Source organism: Lithobates pipiens, unplaced genomic scaffold (assembly GCF_037356315.1).
Source record: "Lithobates pipiens isolate NorthernLeopardFrog02 unplaced genomic scaffold, aLitPip1_a1.2 Scaffold_13, whole genome shotgun sequence".
NCBI classification, from domain to species: domain Eukaryota; kingdom Metazoa; phylum Chordata; class Amphibia; order Anura; family Ranidae; genus Lithobates; species Lithobates pipiens.
The window spans coordinates 49928064-49951466 of NW_027507718.1; positions in this window are offsets into that span (position 1 = coordinate 49928064).

Below are 23403 nucleotides of genomic sequence, written 5' to 3' on the forward strand. Positions count from 1 at the left end.
GCTCCCGAAAAAACTGCAGTTTTTTAAGAAAAAAATGGCATTGACCCATGTCCCCTGGGGCAGGAGCCAGGTCCCCAAACCCTTTTTAGGACAATATCTTGCATATTAGCCATTGAAATTAGCACTTTTTATTTTGAACGTTCGAGTCCCATAGACTTCAATGGGGTTTGGCTCATTCCTAGAGATGACAGCTGATACAAATAAAGGGAAGTCATCCGGGTGACACGGTATACCGTATTTGGTTAATTACATCACCTGGAAGACCTTGCACTTTTATTATTATCTAAACTGACACTTTTTTTGAGTAGACCAACACACGCATAGACAAAAACCTATATCCTAAATGCACAAATTCCTAACAAAGATAGAAAAACTTTTTAGTTGTAAAAATTAGCATTTCTCATTAAAAAGTGCATACGAAAATACAAACAAGAATATTTACCAACGTGAACTATTTTGTAGTCAAATTAAACTAAATAATGCAGATGAGGACATTTCCAGAGCTATAAATATTTACTCATACACACAATCTCCATGTGAAAGACCAATTTTTAGATATGGCCTCAACTATTACCTGTTGTATGATAAAAATGTATTTGAACTAATAAAAAGTGAAAGTGCATTTGGAAGTGCAGTTGCTGTAAATCTGAGGGGAAGATCTGAAATCAGGGGAAGCTCTGCTGATTTTATCATCCAATCTTGTACAAGAAAAAATTAAGTTTTTTATATTCTTTGCATTTCTCCCTCGGATCTACAGCGTTTGCAAAGTAGATTTGCCTTTAAAAAAAAAAAAATGTAGTCTCCTAAACATGAGGTGCTGTCAGTTATTCACCTGGTGTGTCTACCATTCTCCTTAAGCACTGATCCCATTTTCCTACTCCCTTATCATGCTGTAATCTCATACATAAAATATAATTCTACAATCAGACCTATATGATTTTTACATTCTTCAGAAAGTGTTATCTCCTTCTTTTAATCCTAGTCCGGAATGCTGACAAGCTCACTACCAATTCACAAGGCATGATATTTGCTCTTTTTTATATACCTACTATATATCAAATACATGGTGGAGGGTATGGATTAACCACTACAGCCCAGGAAGATTTTACCCCCTTCCTGACCAGAGCACTTTTTACAATTTGGCACTGCGTTCCTTTAACTGGCAATGCTGTACCCAAACAAAATATGTGTCCTTTTTTTCCCACAAATAGAGCTTTCTTTTGGTGGTATTTGATCACTTCAGCAGTTTTTATTTTTTGCGTTATAAACAAAAAAAGAGCGAAAATTTTGAAAAGAAAACAATGTTTTACTTTTTGCTATAATAAATATCCCCCAAATTAAAAAAAATGTAATCATCAGTTTAGGCCAATATGCATTCTTCTACATATTCTACATATTTATTAAAAATCGCAATAAGCGTATATTGATTGGTTTGCACAAAAGTTATAGCGTCTACAAACTATGGGGAAGATTTATGGCATTTGTATTATTATTATTTTTTTTACTAGTAATGGCGGTGAGCTGCGATTTTAGCGGTATTGTGACATTGCGATGGACAGATCGGACACTTTTGATACATTTTTGGGACCATTGACAATTATGCAGTGATCAGTGTTATAAAAATGCACTGATCACTGTGTAAATGTCACTGGCAGGGAAGGGGTTAACACTAGGGAAGCGATCAAGAGGTTAAATGCAGTGTGTTCTCAGAGTGTTCTACCTGTATGGGGATAGGACTGTAAGAAAGGAGACATATCGCTGTTCCTACTTACTAGGAACAAACAACATGTCTTCTCTCCTCTGATAGCACAGGGATTTGTGTGTTTACACACACACCAATCCCCGTGCTGACGCTCGTGCACACGTTTGAGCATGGCCGGAGGCGATCGCGACCGATGGACATGCCCAACTGGTCCCCGCCATGCAGTGGGCATGCCCTCTGGTGGCCGAAAAGGGTTTCGCCCAAGAGAGACATTCTGCTGCAGTAGATCTGCGTGAGCCAGTCGGGAACCGGTTAACAAAGAACATGACTACTATTATCACCAATATTTCTATTATAGATTTTCTTAATATTTTATCACTGTTTGTATGATATCTAGTGTTAGTTTAAGGCCCCTTGCACACAGGCATCAGAATTTACTGATGTTCAGAAACTTGTGAGGCCTGTGTGCAAGGGGCCAAAAACTGTGTGTAAATATCTGAGTAATGTTGAGTATAAGCAAGTATAGGCGAGTTAAAGCAGTAGTAAACCCGCTGAATTATTTTTTTTCATACCTGTAAGGGAAAAGACATAATGAGCTAGTATGCACTGCATACTAGCTCATTATGAAATAGTTACCTACACGCCGAGGGGGCTGACATGTTCCCTCGGCGTGTCTTCCGGATATTGCGGCTCCGGTGTTGTGAGTGGCTGGAGCAGCGATATCGTCACTCCCACACAATGCGCGCAGGAGATTTCTTTCCGGCAGGGTCTGGCGTCTGCCGGGCTTCCAGCCAAGAAACCCCTGTGCGCATGCGCCGCTTCAGTCAGCGACTCATTGCCAGGGGAATATCTCCTAAACCATACAGGTTTAGGAGATATTTTTTTTACTTACAGGTAAGCCTTATTATAGGCTTACCTGTAGGTAAAAGTAAAAAAATTGACTATACAACTGCTTTAACCAGTTGCCGACCGCCGCACGCCGATGTACGTCGGCAGAATGGCACGGGCAGGCATAAGGGCTTACATGTACGTCCCTTGCCTCCCGCGGGTCGGGGGCCCGATCGGGCCCCCGCCCGGTGCCTGCGGCGGTCGGTTTTCGTCCGGGAGCGATCCGGGACGAGGGGGCGGCCATTCATTCATGGCCACCCCCTCGCGATCGCTCCCGACGAATAGAAATCCCCCGTGACATCACTTCCTCTCCTGTAATGTAAACACAGGAGAGGAAGTGATGTATTCTCTCCTCCGTGTCGGTATTTTTCGTTCCGACACGGAGGAGAGCGGATCGGTGAGTTGCACCAACACTCTACACACACAGTAGAACATGCCAGGCACACTCACACCCCCCCTTTACCCCCCGATCACCCCCCCAATTACCCCTGCCCCCCAGTCACAGTGACACCAATGTCATTTTTTTTTTTTTTTTTGCATTGGTGTCATTTGTGACTGTAATAACTGTTAGGGCAGTTAGAGTTAGCCCCCTTTAGTTCTAATGTACCCCCCTAACCCCCCCAATAAAGGTTTAACCCCGTGATCACCCCCCGTCACCAGTGTCACTAAGGCTGGGTTCACATTGCAGCGGTTTATGAGAACGAATGTGATTCGCACCGCACTGCAGTGCAAATCACATCCGATCTCTGTGCGATTCGAGTTCAGCCATTCGCCGCACCCGCCACACCCGCCGCACCCGCCGCAAATTCGCACGGGACCCTTTTTTTGGCCCGCAGCAGAATCGGATCGCATGGGTGTTCACACCATGCGATCCGAGTTTGCAGATCGCACTGCGATATGCGAACTGATCTGGGGGTGTCAGTAACATTTCACTGACACTCCCAGCAGTTCGCATAGGGCAGTGTGAACTGCCGCCGGGAGGCATGCGATGCGGGAACCCGCCGCGGATTCGCGGCGTTTCCGCATCGCTCCAGTGTGAACCCAGCCTAATAAGCGATCATTTTTCTGATCGCCGTATTGGTGTCACAGGTGACGCTAGTTAGGCAGGTAGGTATTTAGGTTCGCCGCAGCTTTTTATAGCGCCAGGGACCCCCATATACTACCGCATAAAGCCCCCTGATTGCCCCCTAGTTAACCCTTTCACCAGTGATCACCATATAACTGTTACAGGTGACGCTGGTTGGTTAGTTATTTTTTTATAGTTTCAGGGCACCCGCCATTTATTACCTAATAAAGGTTTAACCCCCTGATCACCCGGCGGGTGTCATTTGTGACTAATAACTGTTAGGGCAGTTAGGGTTAGCCCCCTTTAGTTCTAAGGTACCCCCCTAACCCCCCCAATAAAGGTTTAACCCCGTGATCACCCCCCGTCGCCAGTGTCACTAAGGCTGGGTTCACATTGCAGTGGTTTATGAGAACGGATGTGATTCGCACCGCACTGCAGTGCAAATCACATCCGATCTCTGTGCGATTCGAGTTCAGCCATTCGCCGCACCCGCCACACCCGCCACACCCGCCGCACCCGCCGCAAATTCGCACGGGACCCTTTTTTTGGCCCGCAGCAGAATCGGATCGCATGGGTGTTCACACCATGCGATCCGAGTTTGCAGATCGCACTGCGATATGCGAACTGATCTGGGGGTGTCAGTAACATTTCACTGACACTCCCAGCAGTTCGCATAGGGCAGTGTGAACTGCCGCCGGGAGGCATGCGATGCGGGAACCCGCCGCACATTCGTGGCGTTCCCGCATCGCTCCAGTGTGAACCCAGCCTAATAAGCGATCGTTTTTCTGATCGCTGTATTAGTGTCACAGGTGACGCTAGTTAGGCAGGTAGGTATTTAGGTTCGCTGCAGCTTTTTATAGCGCCAGGGACCCCCATATACTACCGCATAAAGCCCCCTGATTGCCCCCTAGTTAACCCTTTCACCAGTGATCACCATATAACTGTTACAGGTGACGCTGGTTGGTTAGTTATTTTTTTATAGTTTCAGGGCACCCGCCATTTATTACCTAGTCTCACTAGTGTACCCCTAAATTTAGGGGTGTCTACTTTCCAAAATGGGGTCATTTGGGGGGGGTTTGTGCCATCTTGGCATTTTATGGCCTTCAAAACTGTAACGCCCTTAGAAAGCCTGAAGGCGGTGCTTGGTTTTCGGGGCCCCGTACGTGGCTAGGCTCCCAAAAAGTCCCACATATGTGGTATCCCCGTACTCAGGAGAAGCAGCAGAATTTATTTTGGGGTGTCATTTCACATATGCCCATGGCATGCGTGAGCAATATATCATTTAGTGACAACTTTGTGAAAAAAAAAAAAAAGTTTGTAATTTTCCCGCAACTTGTGGCAAAATATAAAATATTCCATGGACTCAACATGCCTCTCAGCAAATAGCTTGGGGTGTCTACTTTCTAAAATGGGGTCATTTGTGGGGGTTTTGTGCCATCTTGGCATTTTATGGCCTTCAAAACTGTAATAGGTAGTGAGAAGTGAACTCAAAAATTTACGCCCTTAGAAAGCCTGAAGGCGGTGCTTGGTTTTCGGGGCCCCGTACGCGGCTAGGCTCCCAAAAAGTCCCACATATGTGGTATCCCCGTACTCAGGAGAAGCAGCAGAATTTATTTTGGGGTGTCATTTCACATATGCCCATGGCATGCATGAGCAATATATCATTTAGTGACAACTTTGTGAAAAAAAAAAAAAAAAAAAAAAGTTTGTAATTTTCCCGCAACTTGTGGCAAAATATAAAATATTCCATGAACTCAACATGCCTCTCAGCAAATAGCTTGGGGTGTTTACTTTCTAAAATGGGGTCATTTGTGGGGGTTTTGTGCCATCTTGGCATTTTATGGCCTTCAAAACTGTAATAGGTAGTGAGAAGTGAACTCAAAAATTTACGCCCTTAGAAAGCCTGAAGGCGGTGCTTGGTTTTCGGGGCCCCGTACGCGGCTAGGCTCCCAAAAAGTCCCACATATGTGGTATCCCCGTACTCAGGAGAAGCAGCAGAATTTATTTTGGGGTGTCATTTCACATACGCCCATAGCATGTGTGAGCAATATATCATTTAGTGACAACTTTGTGTAAAAAAAAAAAAAAAAATTTTTTTTTGTCATTATTCAATCGCTTGAGGCAAAAAAATAAAATATTCAATGGGCTCAACATACCTCTTATCAATTTCCTTAGGGGGTCTACTTTCCAAAATGGGGTCATTTGGGGGGGTTTTGTACTGCCCTGCCATTTTAGCACCTCAAGAAATGAGATAGGCAGTCGTAAACTAAAAGCTGCGTAAATTCCAGAAAACGTACCTTAGTTTGTAGATGTGACAACTTTTGCGCAAACCAATAAATATACGATTATTGACTTTTTTTTTACCAAAGACATGTGGCTGAATACATTTTGGCCTAAATGTATGACTAAAATTGAGTTTATTGGATTTTTCTAATAACAAAAAGTAGAAAATATCATTTTTTTTCAAAATTTGCGGTCTTTTTACGTTTATATCGCAAAAAATAAAAATCGCAGAGGCAATCAAATACCATCAAAAGAAAGCTCTATTTGTGGGAAGAAAAGGACGCAAATTTTGTTTGGGTACAACATTGCATGACCGCGCAATTACCAGTTAAAGCAGCGCAGTGCCAAAGTGTAAAAAGACCTCTGGTCATTTACCAGCAAAATGGTCCGGTCTGAAAGTGGTTAAGGTGTACAAGCATATGGACAAGTATAGACGAGTAAAAAGCTTCTTCATTGCCAGTATTGTGATGTACTCACTTATACTCACGGAAACATTACACAAATAAATTACTGCATGCAAATGTAACATTTTCTAATTTTTATTTTACTGCTTTGCCCTCAATGTTGTAAGGCTCAATGCACACTGAAGCTCATAAATGGCCGTTTTTGAGAGTTTGGGCATTTTTTTTAACAAACTCTCCTCTATGTTATCCTTAGGCCGCGTACACACGGGCGGATTGTCCGACAGGCAGTCCGTTCAACTTTTGAATGAACGGACTTGACCACACAAGATGAAAACTTGCGCGATGACGTGTACAGCACGTACGACGGGACTAGAAAAACGACGTCCAATACACTGCAATGCAACCTTCGGCCGTGTAAATCCTTTCTGAGCATGCGCCATACTTAGTCCGTCCAACTTGCCTACACACGAGCGGACTGTCCGCTGAAACCAAGTTTGGACGGACAAAACCAAGTTTGGACGGACAAAATTACGGAAATTCCGAAAGACTAAGTCCGTCAGATTGTCCGCTGAAAAAGTCAGCTGAAGCCCACACACGAGCGGATTGTCCGCTGAAACACGGTTCAGCGGACTAAGTTGGGCAGACAATCCGCCCGTGTGTACGCGGCCTTAGGGGGTTATTTACAAAAAGGCAAATCCACTTTGCACTTTCAGAAAGTGCACTTGGAAGTGCAGTCGCTCTGAATCTAAGGGGTAGATCTGCTGATTTTATCATCCAATCATGTGCAAGCTAAAATACAGTTTTTTATTTTCCTTGCATGTTCCTCTCAGATCTACAGCGACTTTACTTCCAAGTATTTTCAGTGCAAAGTGGATTTTCCTTTAGCAAATAACCCCCTAAGGGTCAACATGTGCTATCTCCCATCATGGGGGATCAATGTACATGTTTTGTGGGTGAAACCCCTTCCTTGCTACTAAAGTGGCTGAGATGAAGGGGTTGCACCCCCAAAACATGTACATTGATCCCCCATGATGGGAGATAGCACATGTTGACATTAGGCATGGCATCAGAAGGAAAATGATCAGTTTGAATCACAATTTGTGTGCATCTTCCAAATTTGGCTTTTACAGGGGTGACACCCTATGCGATGAAGGCAAAATTTAACACAGTTTGTACATACTCATGTCTGATATTGTCTTCACTTTTCAAAGTTGAACTTTGTAAGTTCCTGTGTTCTGTATGTTATGCTTTGATACATGCCTGTTTCCACAAAAACTGCAAGTTATTTTTATGTTAACAAAAATAATGTTATATACACCAAATATGTTGGCTTGTTGTAAAACCCTTTTATAAACACACATGTGAATGTGCTTTGAGTAAAAAGTTTAATTATGAACAATGTGTGGCTTCCTTTTTCAATGCACAAAAGCAGTATTTGTAGTAAAGTTGTTGTTTTCTGTGGCAATGGGTGTTATTTACTAAAGGCAAATCCACTTTGCACTCCAACTGCAGTTACAGGTGCCCTTTTGTAGTGCACTTGTAGTGCATAGTGGATTTTCCTTTAGTAAATAACACCCACCGTGCTTTTTAATTTGCCCTAATCACGCCATTTTCATGACTCCACACATTTCTGTCATGTTGCTAAAAATTATCAATATTTTTGTCAGTAATGCACTATATACATTAACAACAAAAACAAGGTGTGTGTGTAGCAGACCCACAACATAATAATATTATCTGAAGAAGAGACTGTCGCCTCATCTCACACAGAAATTGGGTTTGCACTGTTGAAGAAAAAGGCCCAAAAAAAAAAAGAAAAGCTAGGAGACACCTAAAACAAACCCAAGCAGTAAATGAAAATAAATATTATTGCAGTTTGACAGTGAAATGTATTAAAAAAATGCCTCTCAGACATTGTCTGGCATATCAATGCCCTCCTACCCGCAGAGTACTCCATATACCGGTTTCTGACCTCGCGGGCGCTTTGGGGGGGGCAAGTCAGGACGGCCAGCTTCAAGGGCCGTCAGGTTGGCATGCTCTGGTAATAAGTCTGCGTCAGGCCCAACTGAGGTCACATAGTTCGGAGAGTACTTTTTCAAAAAATTGTGCAGAAAGCACTATATGATTGAGTTTATATTCCGTGTGGATTGGAGTAAAAAATAGGCGGAACCGCCTGGCCATTATTCCGAAAGTGGCAGCCAACTGGACAGGTAAGAAATGTCATAATACAAAAAAAACACTGAACAAATGGAAGCACATTTTTACATTCTGCTATTACCTATCAAGATAATAATATGAGAAAAAAAATCTTAAAACAGTAGCATTTGAAAGTATTGAGGCAGGCCCTTGCACTACATGCTTTGGTGAATTCATCCATAAATCTGACCACAAAAGAGGTAGGTATAGTGTGTATTGGGTTTGGCAAAGTTAGCAGATAGAGTATTGCTATCAGCTGACCTACCAGTTGGGGGAGGGGGGTTCCTAATGAGTTTTGTCCACCAAAAAAAACCTCTGGCACTCTGCATGAATTTAAGCACAAACATAACATTTGTACACATTTTAGGGGGTGATTAGGGAAAAGCACTACTATGAAGCTGACAAAATACATTTCTAAGTGACTAGGCTAGAGGTGTATGGACCCAGAAGAGCATGCTGGGTAGGTTAGTGAAGGTAAATATGCATTAAGGACAAAAAAGGAACTTTAAAAGCTTCCAGCATGCATGAGGACAAAGAGGCAATTACACCAAGGGTTTAACCACATTAGCCCAGGAAGGTTTTACCCCATTAATGACTAGAGCATTTTTTGCAATTTGGCACTGTGCAGCTTTAACTGGTAATTGCACGGTCATGCAATGCTGCACCCAAACCAAATTTGCGTCCTTTTTTTCCCACAAATAGAGCTTTATTTTGGTGCTATTTGATCACCATTGGGTTTTTTATTTTTTGCAATATAAATTAAAAAAAAAAACATTTTGAAAAAAATTTTTTTTTCTAATTTTTGTTATAAAAGTGATCCAATAAACTCTTTTTGTCAAAATGTATTCAGCCACATGTCTTTGGTAAAAAAATTAAAAATCAATAAGCGTATATTTATTGGTTTGTGCAAAAGTTAAAGCGTCTAAAACTTATATTGTATTTACTGGAATTCACGCAACTTTTACTTTCTGACTGTTTATCTTATTTATTGAGGTGCTAAAATGGTAGGGAAGAACAACCCCCCCCCCCCCAAATTACCCCTTTTGTAAAGTAGTCACCCAAAGGAATTTGCTGAGGCATGTTGAGCCCATTAAATATTTAATTTTTTTGTCAGAAGTAATTGAAACATTACAAAAAAATATATAAAAAAATATTTTTACACAAAGTTGTCACTGAAAAGACACAGAGCCTTTGATAATTACTAAGTGGGTTAGATAGTCACCATCAGGTGATTGGACACTGGCATCCCTAATTACAACCTCTCCCATATAGAGAGTTCCTCAGTTTTGTGGGAAAGCAATAAGTATCTCAACATACAATCCCAAAGAGGGGCAGGAGCTCTGTGTCCTGTGATGTACTCCCAAGAAAAGGATTTTACAGGTAAGCTGTGTAAAAAATCCTATTTTCTTGTTCATAAAACACGGGACACAGAGCCTTTGATAATTACTAAGTGGGATGTCCCAGAGCAATGTCCAAATTTGAGGGGAGGGAGACACAGATCAGAAACACAGACCGCCATCGGACATGAGGACCTATACTGCTGCCTGCAGCACACTGCACCCGTAGAATTTAGTGAATATATGGACCGAAGACCAAGTTGCAGCCTTTGAGATCTGAGCCATGGAGGCCTGGTGATGCACTGCCCAAGAAGCACTAACTGCTCTAGTCGAGTGCGCTTTAACCTGAAAATTAGGAATTTTCTTCTTCAAACCGTAAACCTGAATAATAACCTGTCAAATCCATCTAAAGACATCTTACGACATCTAAAGAGTGTAACAACTTCTCCTCCGTGGACTGTGGATGTGTAAAAAGGACGGTAGGATCACATCTGGATTCAGATGGAATCCTGAAACCACTTTAGGCAAAAAGGTCGGGTGAGGACACAACACCACCCTGTCTTTGTGAAAAAACAAATATTGCTCTTTACATGAAAGAGCTACTAATTCTGATACCCTCCTGGCTGAGGATATGGCTACAAGAAAAAACTATTTATTTGTCAAAAGAACCAAAGGAACATGGTGCAATGGTTCAAAATATTGTTTCTGACAGACAAACCCAAATTTAAATCCCACGGGCACACGGGAGGCTTAAACATTCAAGAGTAATGCCCCTTGAACAAAGGCCCGACTCAGGGAATTAGAGGCAAGTGGTCTTTGAAAAAATACAGACAAGGCTGAGATCTGGCCCTTGATAATGCTCAAAGCCACCCTAATTGAAGAAAGGCAAGAATCTTGCAAATGGCATACCTTCTAGGATGCCACACCCTGGATTCACACCAGGAAACATATGCCTTCCAGATTCTGTAATAGTTGGGCCGGCTGGCTTCCTAGCATTAACCAGAATGGATAGGACTGGACCAGAAAGACCACGGATCTTCAGGATGTGGGTCTCAACAGCCAAACAGTCAAATTCAGACTTCATAAGCCAGGATGGAATATTGGGCCCTGTAAGAGTGGATCTGGGCATAGAGAAAGAACCCAAGGTCTTCCCTCTGCCATCTTTACACTTTCTGCATACCGAGGTGGCCTGGGCCAAGCTGGAGCCACCAGAATTACTGGCTTCCCTTCCCTTTTGACCCTCTGAAGGAATCGTGGGAGAAGCAGAACTGGATGGAATGCATAGATCAGAAAGTACTGATCCCATGGAATCGCTAAGGCATCTGATCCTTGTGCCAGCAGATCCCTTGTTCTTGACACAAGGTTGTCCAGTTTCTTATTGAACCTGGAAGCAAACAGTTCTACATCAAGGGTACACCATTTCTTATATATGGCCCAAAATACTTTGGGGGGGTAGAGACCCTTCTCCTGGATACAGCTGCTGGTGGCTAAGGAAATCCGCCTAGCAATTTTCTACCCCTGGAATGAAGATTGCAGACAGGCAGGGAACATGCCTTTCTGCCCAAGCAAAAATGTGATTCACCTCCTTCTGGGCATTCAGACTCCTGGTGCCCCCTTGGTGATTGATATAGGCCATCGCTGTAGCGTTGTCTGACTGTATCAGCACAGGACAGCCGTGCAACCTGTAAATCCAGGTCCTGAGGGCCAGACGAATTGCCCGAATCTCCAGAATGTTGATGGGCAAGAGCCTTTCAATTCTGGATCATCTTCCCTGGGAAGTGGCTTCTTCCAGAACTGCTCCCCAGCCTACAAGGCCGGCATCTGTGGTTACGACCTTTCAAGTGACTGGAACAAAGGATTTTCCTTACAGTAAATTATAGGTTAGTAACCACCAATTAAGGCTCTGGCGTATCCATGGTGATAGGCACATTGGAAGATCCAAGGCTTGAACTTGTTCAAGGCAGATAAGATGCTGCTATGTAAAGGTCTTGAGTGATACTTGGCGTAAGGAACAGCCTCGAATGAGGCTACCATTTTCCCTAATAACTTCATACATAGTCAAATGGAAGTATTTTCCCTTGTTTTGACTACTCAGACCAAATCCTTTATGGCAGGGGTGCCCAACCAGTGGCCCGGGGGCCACATGTGGCCCGCGGAGCCCTCTGATGTGGCCCGCGACCTCCTTCTGTGAGATGGCAGATTGGCAAGCCCAGATCATGGATTACAGACCCGCCATCACAGAGCATCTGTGTTGTTAATGAAGCCGGCAAAGCAAACAGCTGTGGAGCAGAGCTGTATAAGCTGATGCTTCCTGTATAGTGCTGTCTCTTGCTACAGGCGGAGTGATACCAAATGCACTCTGCCAGGAACAGCAACAGAAAGAATTACCTGAATGGAAGACTGTTATTAAAGGTCAGTTTATTACTAAAATTGCAGTGTATATATAGGCATATCTGCGCAGTGGTTACTGGGCTGCGTTCAAACTGATCCACAGGTACAGTGCATCTTCAGGTTACCTGCACTGAGGCATAGACTTCTGTTGTTACCTGTGGGTTTGATGAGCTTTCAGAAAGTGCACCAAACCTGCAGGCTATAACAGAAGTCTATGGCAAAGTGTAGCTAACCCACAGGAAAGACACAGGTGCACTGGGCTGCATTAGTGTGAAAGGCCCCTTTCACACAATCGTCCGACTCAATCGGACCCTCCATTCACCTCTATGAAACGGCAGATGTAAACAGATTTGTGTCCTTTTACACCCGCCTACCTCCAATCCGATTCACAAAAAAAAATAAAAATAAAAATAACAGAAGGGGATCAATCCCCTTCCATCAGGGCGGATCAGAGGTCCCATAGAGTAGAGTGGGCTGTCTCTTTGTCTGCTCTGCACGGACCTGTCATCCGCCTGCTCTGCTCATTGTGGCCCGCGACCACTTATCAAGTCGCTTAAGTGGCCCTCGCTCTTCAAAAGGTTGGGCACCCCTGCTTTATGGCTTTGGCTTTTGACTTGGGTAAGAATTCTCTCCTTTGAACTGTGTCTATGACCAAGCCAAAATATTCCAACCTTTTTAGGGGCTGTAAGGAAGATTTTTCTAGATTGAGGACCCATCCGAGGTACACTAAATACTTCACTGTGCTGAGCACATTGAGGTCTAAGCATGCTACGGACTGTGCTACAAGTAGCAAATCATCCAGATAAGCTGTTACTGCTATGCCTCAAGCCCTTAGGTTTGCCAGGGGTGGGCTAGAACCTTTGTAAACACCTGAGGTGCGGTAGCAAGCCCTAAAGGTAGGGCCACAAATTGGAAGTGGCTCTGCTCCACCGCAAACCTTAAAAACCTTTGGTGAGTGGGGAAAATTGGCACATGTAAATATGCATCTTTGATGTTTATCGATGCCAGAAATTCTCCTCCCTGAAGGTTGGAAACGACTGAGTGGATTGACTCCATGTGGAAAGAACGAATGTTTAGAAACTGATTTAGGTCTTTTAGATCTAGAATATGTCCGACATCCCCGTGTGGTTTTGGAATCCTAAAGAGGTTTGAGTAGAACCCCCGAGCCTTGCTCTTCTGGGGCTTCTTCTATAATCACCTCTTGTGACAACAGGCATTCTAAGGCCAGAAGCAAGGGCCCCCTTTTTTCTGGATCTTTGGAGACACTTGACCTCAGAAAGTAGGATGGCGGAAGCTCCCGAAACTCCAACTTGCAGCCCAGACACACAGTGGAGGTTTCCCTTTTGTCCTGAACCTCTTGCCACCAGGCGTCTGCAAACCGAAGCAGCCTTCCACCACTCGGCAGAGCGGGGGGCGCCTCTTCCTAAGGAGGCTTTGGGGTTCTGTTTAACAAATCTTAGACCCCAAGACTTTTTCGGCCCTTGGGCCTGGCCTAGGACCTTTCCCCTAGTATTGAAGTGGGGAGGCCATCGCCACTGCCTAGAGGGGAGGTCGAGGCTCCAGGGGCTTGGGAAAGAGAATGTCTAAATTCGTTTCCGTTAAATCAGAGGGGGCGGGGCCACCCACACATCACTGGGGAAGCCTGGGTTTCCCCTTGTGTCAGAGGGGCCGGGGGTTACATGACGGGTGGCCCCGTCCTCCTCAGCTAAGAGACCTGTCAGGCTGCCAGGATTCCTGCGATGTCTCCGGTGGAGACAGGCTTTGCTGCGTGGGACATCATCACTGGACCCTGGACTTGGAGAGGAGAGATCATCCATCGCTGGACCCAGGAGAGATGATCACCCATCGCAGGATACCGAGAGTAGCTCACCACCACTGGAATCTTTTTTATTTTTTTTATTTTTAACCTCCTTGGCGGTATGATTATTTCAGATTTTAGGTGCTGAAAGCGGTACAATTATTTTGCATGGAAATTTTGCGAATTATATTGTAGTCCTCTAATTCTGAGGAATAACTCACTTAAATCTGTCCAAACCAGAGTCTAGTAGTATGATAAAGTTTGAAAAATGCCCTTAAACCATCCGACTACACCAAGATTGGCATGATAAGATGCGTTCCCAATTTCCCAATGGTGCTGTTTATATCCGGCAAAACCGAAGTGATGAAATGCTCATAGCTTCTGGTTTCTTAGGCCAAAGAGATTATTGGAGTCATTCTGGTCTCCAATCAACTCTATGGTCAGCTGGTAGAGCTGCAATCTTGGGCTCCCTGGTGGGACAGGAGAGCCTGAGAAAACCATGGAAGGCGGCGGCGGGGGACATCCCCTCCAACTGATTGTTGAAGCAGTCTAGCTGCTAATTAGCCACTAGGATTGAATTTACATGAAAGCCAACCGCCAGCTAAAAAAAACAATACCAAGATGATGCCCAAACCTGCAGGCATCATTCCGGTATGATCACTCAAAGTTCAGCAACATACCAGTATGTTGCTGGTACTTGTTGGGAATATATTGTAATCAGCCTGTGGGCTGAATGAAAAAAGAGAACCTAACAGGTTCCTCTATTCACATAGATTGATGTGAAATTGAAAAAGTGTGCGGTATACCCACCATTAGAATACCACCCTGTATCTAATGATGGGCATACATGCACTGTTCTTTTGTTTCATTTAGCCCATGAACTGTTGATGTAGGTGAAAACAATATATGTGCCAAAGCATATGGGTAATCCGCCCTCTGTCCACCCCAGCCCCTATTTTTCGCATATATGCTTTATTTTTAACTGTAGTGGAGAAATTGCCTCCTATAGTGCTTGAGTCACTGATTTAAATGTTGTAAGTGCAAACCCTTTTGCTGTCCAAATAAACAAATCAGTGCTGCAGCAGAATGGCGTACATGCAAAGCAAACAATGGTTCACAATAAGGCCTCTTTCACACGGGGCGGATCAGTAATGATCCGCCCCGTGAAGATCCGCTCGCTCAGCGGGGATCGCTCCGTTGTCCCCGCTGAGCTGGCTGCGGACAGGGCGGTCTCCGCACACTGTGCGGGGACCGCCCTGTCAGCTCTCCGCTCTCCTCTATGGGGATCGGACGAGCACGGACCGTGTGTCCGTGTTCGTCCGATCCGCTCTGCAGACGGATAGAAAAATAGGATTTTCCTCCGTCTGCAGAATCGGACTGTTGCGGAGGCGGACGAAATCGGGTGTCTGCGGATGCTCATCCGCAGACACCCGCTATCCCATAGGGATGAATGGATGTCCGTATTTCATCCGCAAATGGATGGATGAAATACGGACATACCATCAGCATGTGTGAAAGGGGCCTTAAGCACAGTATAAATAAAAACATTAGCTCAATAAAACAACTTTTTTATTGCAATCTGTGGCAAAAAAAGAGTAAAAAAATATATGGTGAAGCATTGGGGCAATCCTCCCTCTGTCCACCCTACCCCTTGCTTCGCCATATATGCGCTTTTTTTTAACTGTGGGGGTAAAATCACCTCTTACAGTGTTGAAGTTGCTGATTTACGCATTGTGAGAGCAGACCTTGTTGCTGTCAAAATAAACAAATCAGTGCTGCAGCTGAATGGCATACCTGCAAAGCAAACAATGGTTAACAATAAAACACAATAACAATAAAACATTACAGTATAGTATAACATAAAACAGTAAGAAGAATAAAACAACAACTATTTTTGCCTTTTAAAAAGAAATATATATTTTATTTTGATAAACTTTTATTTTTTTACACTTTTTTTGTAACTGTAAAAAACTTTGAATGTTCCAGGCTAGGGTCTCTCAAAATTTGATAGCCATCTAACATCTTTCGAGACACTGTGTGAAAGTGTGCCCTAGACTGTGCTGTACCCTATACTAACAGTCTACTAATGTGTGGTAGCAACAGAAACAGTCACCAATGCAGAGACCAGGTTGGTCTCTGCATATTACGCATTACGCATTTTTTTACCTATTATGCATTTTTTGACAGACACATTTTTTTTGGGGTGCTCTTTGGGTATGGGTTCCAGGGAGGACATCCAGAAATTGCCTCTCATGCAGCCAACTCACTGCATCTGAATTGGAAAATTGAGCCACAGCACCTTCTGGATACAAAAGCACTGTGAAAGATCATTCCTGGAACTTTATGAAGGATTCATTTCTTTCTGACATTTTTTTAGTACATAAACGTTGAACTGAGCCCATTGGAAAAAGTATACAGACACTTTTTGTACCAGTGTCTGGCCTTAAGGGCAATTAAGTACAGCCCCATCATCTGGTCATAGAAGTACACCCCTCCCATGTTAAGGTTATAGTCGTGGACACAGAGGGGCTTCTCAAGAACACCAGTCGCGGTTGCAGTTTGGACTGTCGTGTCTGCGTGAATGGTTAGAGAGAACAAAAACGTTCCATTTATCCTTCTACTTCACCGCAAGCACTTCATTGCACCTCAAGTAGGCTCTATCCCCTGGTCTAAGTGAGGCATTTACAAGCCATTGAGGGAAGCCCCAGTGATTAGATCGCTTGGTTCCAATTCCAAATGAAAAGAGGTGTCTAAAAAGTGGAACGCTTTTATAAAATTGTCCATGTATTAATACTACCGCTTTCCGAATAAGGCTGATACCAAGTCCCAAACAATCTTGCCGCTGCTCCTTATGTAGTCTGGGAATTTGAGGGGCTCTACAAATCCCTCATAAATCCAGAAAGTATATGTATTGCCTGTTTCCCTGTCACAGAGCTTATCTGGCATGCTTGCTGGGGAGAAACTGTTTAAAAAAATCATCTACACAGACAGCTTTTTCGGGTATAGACAAGGCTGCAAATTTTTATTTCAAGTGATTTACAAGGGGCTGAATTTTGAGGAGCCAATCAATTCCAGGGTCATAAATTGATCAGCATATAACTTGCTTTGATCCACAATAGATCTGTACAGATCTTCCATGGAAAACAGTTCATTAAAAAGCAAGTGGAGTTAAATTTGCTGTTTCCACCTGAATTCTGGATTGGCCAGTGAATGGGGGAAGTACAGGTGCTGCAGAAGTGGCGGGATGCCAATTAGGATTTGCAAGAGATATCTGTCAGGGTGCCGCTGCTCTCTACAGGTTTGTAAACTCAGCCTGATTCTGACAGTAAGGACTCCCCATCGCTCTCATCTGTCATGCTCAATATCCCGAGGTCTCTTCAATAGTGTACCTTTCGTTTGACATGTTGGCCACTAAATGTATAGGTACCTAGTGTGACTCACACTAAAAAAGCACCTGGCTGTCGAGGACTGTTTGAACCATTACAAAAAATGTAACTACTGGTGCTAGCAGAGATCAGGCCGGACTCTGCTAACGCTGCAGTTTTGTGTGCTTTCTATTGGAAGTGACAGTGATCTACTGATAATTCACTTGTTTGGGTGGGGTGGAGGGGCTAAATGCAGGTGCTGGCAGCTGTTCAGGCTGATCTTGCTAGGGTTAAAATTCATTAGTGAATATGTGGTGGACCCTGACGCTATCAGGGATTGACACTAACTGATGCTAACTAGCGTCACCCGTGACACTAATACAGTGAACAGAAAAGAGATCTGTACACTGTACTAATGACACTGGCATTGCAGTGAAAAGGTTAATTGGAGGTGATGAGGGGGTTAAAACTTTATTAGGGAATATATGGTGGGTACCCTGAGCCCACCTGGGACTGCCGCTAACTGCCCCTAATGCTATTTAGTGTCACAAGTGACACCAATACAGTGATCAGTTAAAAATCTATACACTGTACTTGGACACTGTGACAGAGAATGAAAGAGTTTACTGGGGGGGGGGGGGGGGGGTCGGGGTGGTGTTAAGTGTGCCTAACTGTGTGTCCTGGTCTCAGTGTAGTGCTTTATCTACTGTTTGATGCTATCTCCTCTCACGCTGGAACCAAAAAGGTCTCCACGAGAGGACATTGCATCATTTTCTGTACCTGTGTTTACATTACACAGGCACAGGGCATTCTGTGATTCGTCAGAACCAATCAGCAGATCCAGGCCATAAATCATTGGCCTGGACCTGTAGATTGCTTGGTTCTGGAACTAAGCCAATCGCGCTGGGCACGTGCGTACACACCCCCAACCCATGGATGGGCACGAGCGACGTACGGGTACATATAAATGTGCTGAAGGCAGTCCGTGATTGGTTAATGACATATATAAATTCCATATAAATAATGTATTTTTGTGAAGGTTGCTGGAATTTAAATATATTTGCATTTCAGATTTTACTATTTTTCTCCTGAGGTTTAAGTATATACAGCCTAAAATCGAAGACATCTTTAATTTATGGAATTTATTTGTAGCACTTACCCCCAAAGGAACAGCTGATAATTAATTGTGCCTCCACTCTGCTATTTCTACCCCCAATTATTTGGCTTAACCTGCTTGACACAGCTGTGTAACAGTGTTGGCGTGAAACCCAATGATAAAAGACAATTGAATAGTCACAGATTATATTCACTTTATCTGTGTTGTCACCTGGGCATACACTGCTACACCTGTTTGGAAAATGAATAAGCCTCACAACAGATTGCATTAAACCAAAAGATAAGTTTACTAGAACAGGTTCAAACATCAAACAGTAGTACCGTTATTGGTATACAATACTGAAGGAAATAGTTGTGAATGGCTATCACATGAGAGCTACCTGTATACTCCTGCAGGTGTGTCTCCAAGTGGGTCTAATGCTCAGGCAACAACCTCAGCACTGGGCACCTTCCCACTTCCAGTACACTGTGCAGACACTGTGAGATCTGTAATGTGCTACACAGTATTTGATCAGAATGATAAGACAGTACAATTACTCAATATCCCCCCTACAGTCTCTAGTAGGTAATAGCAACACTGTAAGGCCTTGCAGTAAGGAATGTAGTCTCTTATCTTCTTTTCTTCAGCTAGCCATTTATACTGCAGTACTTATGATCTGCAGGATTTCTGACCAATAAAACAGTGTAAGATAATAGAAAGCAGTAGCTTCAATTGTGCAAAGTATTTGTGAACTTCTTCCCTGGGAATGTACTTCCAGTGGCAGTTACTTGGTAATGAAATCAGGCTTGAGGCATATGTGCGTGTAGCTATATTGAACTGAACTGTTCCATGGCACTACCGGTCCCAGCAATGCTATAAAGTTCATCTAATTATGTGAGGTGCACTATTAGACTTCTGGGCAACAGAAGTGTGGGCAGGCCACGCGTCCCAGCAAGAAGAGAAAGAAGATGGCCACGCAGGGCTTTTTATTACCTATCCAACATACAGTTCAGCCACTCAGTGTTCATGGGTAAATGAATGGGCATTTTGGGTAGGTGAGTCCTTTCTCAAGAAAAAAACGATTAAGTCACTTCCTGTTAGACTTTCCCTATGTTCTTGAAATGAGAAATAAACAAAGTCCATTTTACTTTTATATCCCTAGAGGGAGCCAGATACCAATTTATAGCATTATACATTGTTTAGCATTACATAGCATTAGAAGGCAAAAATATCAGTGCTACATATACTGTATATCCCAGACAGCAAGGATAACTTGCCACAAATGTGTGGCAGAGTTGAATTGTAAGTCTGTTAACTTGTTGCACACATTTTCACTGGCAAGTTGTATACTTGCAGAGCATTTGAAGCACAAGTTCTAGTTGACATTTTTGCAAATTGTAGCAAATTTGCATGGCAAATCTCTAGCAAGAGCAAAGTTGCAGTGGTAAGTCTACAGCAAGAGCTCTCTCTGCAAGTCTACATAATAACAATTCAGCCACAGTGACCACTGTGGTGGGATGACTATTGTGCAACATAACTGAACCAGAACTTGCAGCAGACTTGCAGAATGTTTGCAAAGAAAGTTGATCTGGAGTCATGCAGTGCAGATTTGCTGCAATTGGGTAACAAACTTGTGAAACCTGGCAAGTCTAGCAATAGTTTAACAAGTCATTTCCAAACTTGCAGCACATTTGCTTGCTAGCTGGAATGTCATTAAACCCTTGATGTAATTGATTGCAATCTTTTATATTGTGTTTGCATTTTTAATTGTGTTGAATAAAGAGATAGCTTTTAGTAATTTTCTACTCTGGATACCTATATAAAGTCCCACTCCATGTTTGTACCCAACAATTTCTTACAATGCTTATAAAAACAGAAATCAAGTATTTGCTTTACAGCGCTTTTTCCTCCTTGTTCAGATTATGTAAATAATTTAGTGTGCATCACCTATACACATGTTCACTTTAAGAGGTAAATTTTTTCATTGTTTCACTTTTTAAGAGAACCTTTTACAACATATTGTGGGACTATGGTTAGTCATTTAAAAGGGTACCACAGCCTCCTCATTTTACACAAAACATCCCTATTAATATGTACAGTACACTACAGTAAAAGATTCCTTTAAAATATGTCATGACCACTTTTTTCTATTCTGTAATCACATCCTCATGCTTAACACTGTTTCCCTGAAATTATGGCCGGGGAACATGCACTTACATCATAATCTCCCTGAACTATAAGACATTTATTGGACACAATTTGCTGTTGTGCCTTGCATGAGCACAATGGGACATGAAACAGGGCAGGCCTCTGCAGCTGCTGTCAATCATTTCACTTAGAAGAAGAGCTAGGTGGCCCTTTTCTATTTTTTTCTCATCTTCAACATGCCACCCTGTATGCTGGTCATGGAAGCATGCATGAAAGATAGCCTACAGCTTCAGCAGGGCCCCAAAGGTTTGTGCAGGAGAAAGCAGCCATCCTAGAACTGGCTATCAGAGTCTTCCCTCAAAGTACCAGCAGGAAAGAGAAAGTTTACATTAGCAAAGAGCAGCATCCATTGTACAGTAAGTATTTTTAAGCATGTGAAAACGCTTAAAAAAAAGCTACTTTGATATTATTTAATTCACAACATGCAACCCAAATTGCCACATAAATGGAAAGTCTATGCCATTTATTTCTCTGTAGAGTAGCACATGATAAGAAAAAAGGCAAAGCAACATTTTTGATTAGTGAATAGATGCCCTATGGAATAAAATTTGTATGATAAGCATATCACAGGACTATCTGTTAACAAAATGGCTTCTTTGCTTGTCACACTGAAATGGTTTGTTCAAATATATATATCACCAAGCTAGCACTTCATTTTATTCCAAGTGGTTTTAGAAAACCACTCTGTAGGTTTCTATCCATTCTAAGGGACTTTAAAATGTTCAGTTTATGACTTATGATCTTTCAATGTTGACATAAAGTGTGATGAAAAACTTCCTGCATCGCTACAATATATTTGCTATGGTCCTCAACTCTTAAAAGTCAGCATATACTACTATCAAATAAATCTTATTGTACATGGTGAAGAGGTGATAGGCCATTTTTTTAAGTTGCAAGATTTACCAAGGACATACAGTATGTATTTAATAGTTTTTGTAAAAAAAAATGGGAATTGATAATCCAGAAGATGCTGCTAGCAATTTGGGGATACCTATAGTTTGCAGCAGACCTGTTTCCAAAACTGCATAGAAATTTCTAAGTTCACCAGCATGACTACTCTCAGGGCAACCTACCAATCTCGTTCCCGTATAATGCAAATTTAGAGCAAACTGTGATATTAAAGCTGAAGTCTGGGGAAAACAAAATTCCTTCCTTTTTAGTGGTGTTGCTATTGGAGAAATGTTTTACTCACCTGAACCCCCACTCCCTCAGGCTCCCTACCCACTGCTATACCAGATACAGCCTCTTCACCCTTATGCTTCAGGTCCTCTGACATCATTAATTACAATACAGAATCCATGATATATATATATATATATATATATATATATATATATATATATATATTTTTTTTTTTATTTTTTTTTTTTTTTTTTACGACATCCACATTAATTTGCAGTTTTCAGCACCACAGTTCCAGTACCCTTTTCCCCTATATACTGTTAAACATTTTCTTATTGATATATGTTATATCAATAGTTCCTTTTTTTATCTATAATGGATAAAAAAATATAATATATACTTCCGAGTCCTGGTAGACATGAAGTTAAACATTTTTCTTCCCTTGCTAGTATTTAGGGTACACACTTGGCAATTTTTACATCTGTAATAACCTGTCAGGTTTTGAAAAAAACACCTGTTAACCTTAGGTGGATCTTGCACACTGGGAGCAATTTTATTACCTAACGAGGAAGCTCCCTTAAAAACGACCCACGGCTTTTCTGGCAACACTGCACCAAGAACCTGATCACCGGTCAACAAATGCCAGTGTTTCTGAATCAGGTTCCTGATGCTACAGTGTTGTACCGAAAAGGTAGTGATAAATGGTAAAACAACTTGATTATTCGTCCTATTTGAATGCCTGTCTATTAACAGTAATGATCTATCTTTATCCCGAGTGGTCTTAGCTGCTTCAGAAAGTACTGCAGGGTTATATCCCTTCTCAACAAATCTGCCAGAGAGTAGGGCTACTTGATTATGATTATCAAATGTTTCAACTTCCGTGCAGTTGCGTCTAAGCCGCATAAACTGTCCCAAAGGGACGGCTTTCAACCACGGCTCAAAATGGCAACTGTCTAGGGCAGTGATGGCGAACCTTGGCACACCAGATGTTTTGGAACTACATTTCCCATGATGCTCTGGCACTCTGCAGTGTAGTGGAGCATCATGGGAAATGTAGTTCCAAAACATCTGGGGTGCCAAGGTTCACCATCACTGGTCTAGGGGAATAAATGAGTTTCTATCTGTTGTCTTAATAAAGGTGGATGTTACAAATTTTTCATTAACCATTTTAATATTCAGATCAAGAAAATGTATCTCCTCAAGACTTGCCTCAAAATTAAACTTAATGCCTCTATCGTTTTCATTCAACATTGCCATAAAGGCATGTAGATCAGCTTCAGTACCATCCCATAGGAGGATGTCATCGATGTATCTAGCCCACAAGACCACCTCAGGCCTCCTGGGGGCATCGATGATGTCCTCCTCACATTTGGCCATGAACGGGCTGGCCAGACTGGGGGCATACTTTGCTGGTGGTAGAACTGATGGTAAAACCAAAAGTAGTTATGCCCTGTGGCATACTCCAATAATTCCATAATGAATTCTATCTGAATAGGGGCTAGGCCTGATCCCCTCACCAAATATGATCTAACTGCCCCCAAGCCTAA